The following is a 1,771-nucleotide window of genomic DNA, read 5'->3' as shown; positions in this document are numbered from 1 at the left end:
GTAGAGCAGTAACTAATTTATGTTTAACATTTCTTTCTTTCACGAATACAACTTACATTTTTCTCGTAGAAAATTACTCGGGCACCACGTGGTTAGAAACTTACGTTACAGAATCTTTTACACCCTAGCTGCAAAGTGTTGTATCAACACAGTTTTCAAACTTACTACTCTAAATAAAATCAATACTGCTTGCAGTTCTCACCTTTTCTAATTCATGACGAATCAGGAACATTTTCAACCTGCAAAAACACTTTCTCCTTATTCTATCCAACCACAAAATGGCTACCTTTCACCAAGCCTTACAGCTAATCTATAGACCGCTATAGAACCTATAGACCAGCGTTTCTAAAACTTTTTCGAAGTGGGGACCACTTTTATAAGTCAGAACACTCCTGCGGACCACCTTACTCTTGTTCCCTTAGAAAACAAATTTATCATATTTTTAGCATATTTTATTACTAGTATACTTATATTTTAAAATATAATGAATTAATTAAAGTTCATTTAATTCAATTAATTTTATATCAGTGTTAAGTAATTAAGTTAATAGAATAAGATTCATATTCGTTTATTAATAATTCAAGGCTATTAGAAATTGGATAATCTTTAACTTATTAACTAAAAAAATAAATAAATATTGGTATTCACATTAATGAGATGGGTGAGCCTGGCGATTTTTGCACNNNGGTGAGCCTGCCGATTCTTGCACAGTTGTTCTATATTTGGATGTAGCTGGTAAGCTTAAGTCGGAGATTGTCACATACATCGAGTCGATTTCGGTACTTTGTTTTTATTCGAGTTAGTGATGAAAACCCTTTCTCACACAGATACGTAGATCCCTCTTTTGTTGCTGAGAGTAGAGTGGGTAGTCAGTAGGCGGATAGGGTAATAAATTTCATAAAATGTCAGTACTGGAAGAAAAAGTGAAAGACGATTACCATGTGTAATTTCCAAACTCTGAGATTTCCAGCTATAGTGTGATACGCAATTCATTTTAATTTTATTTGTCCTTCTGTCTTTTTTTGAAGGACCACAAGGGCACACATAGTTTGATAAACTATAGACCATAGACCGCTATAGACGGCAATTCTTGCAGTGCATTTATTTTCCGTTGTAGCCACAGGATGGCAGCTCAATTATTGAACTTGCTTTTGCGTGACGAGATGCAATTCTTACGGACTTAATAAAGTCTGCGTCTTGTGTTTCTGAAGAGGATGTGTGTTGGGCTATAACGCCGTGCTATCTGTCGAAATTCAACTGACGTATCGGAGGAACATGCCGCCACCATTTTCTGCGTTGAAAAGTAAGCCGAGCAAGGAACCAACGCGAAGAAGGGAGATGATAAAATTCTTCATTGCTGCTTCATGCTTAGATTATTCTTCAACCCTGAAGATGAAAAAGGCGCATATACTTGTGAATATCAGGTTAGCTTTCTACAGACTATATGGCATTATATCCCAGAAAATAGAATTTTTCACATTACCAACTTCTCCGTGTGGCATAATCTTAAACAAGGCTGCACAATATGAAATGGTAACATTAAGGCCCGCCGCAAATTGAACCAAGAGTGTTCATCTGACTTCCGAGTAGTGAACAAGTGCGGAGTGCTCTGCTGACTATAGAATAGTAAACAAGTATTGAGAACGTGTATACTGTTTGAAAGCAGTAGTGATCATCTCGCTGGGACGACTGGTTAAATGCTCCAATGCGAAACAGACACGAATAACAGTATGTATTACCATCATCCTAATCTACAGGGGCAAACAAACAC

The 1,771-nt window shown here is 36.7% G+C and overlaps 1 long non-coding RNA gene across 1 annotated transcript in view; it reads left to right on the top strand.

The window, feature by feature from the left end:
• The first annotated feature begins 692 nt into the window (after positions 1 to 692).
• LOC111868018 overlaps positions 693 to 1,771 on the top strand; it is a 4,177-nt gene continuing 3,098 nt past the window's right edge. Inside the window, exon 1 of the long non-coding RNA XR_002843445.2 lies at positions 693 to 1,424. This is a non-coding gene — a long non-coding RNA (uncharacterized LOC111868018). The remainder of the gene's footprint in view (positions 1,425 to 1,771) is intronic.

The sequence above is a fragment of the Cryptotermes secundus genome, unplaced genomic scaffold (genome assembly GCF_002891405.2).
Source record: "Cryptotermes secundus unplaced genomic scaffold, Csec_1.0 scaffold619, whole genome shotgun sequence".
Classification (NCBI taxonomy): Eukaryota; Metazoa; Arthropoda; class Insecta; order Blattodea; family Kalotermitidae; genus Cryptotermes; species Cryptotermes secundus.
The sequence above is the reverse complement of the archived record's forward strand: the minus strand, read 5'-3'. Positions and strand labels throughout refer to the sequence as shown.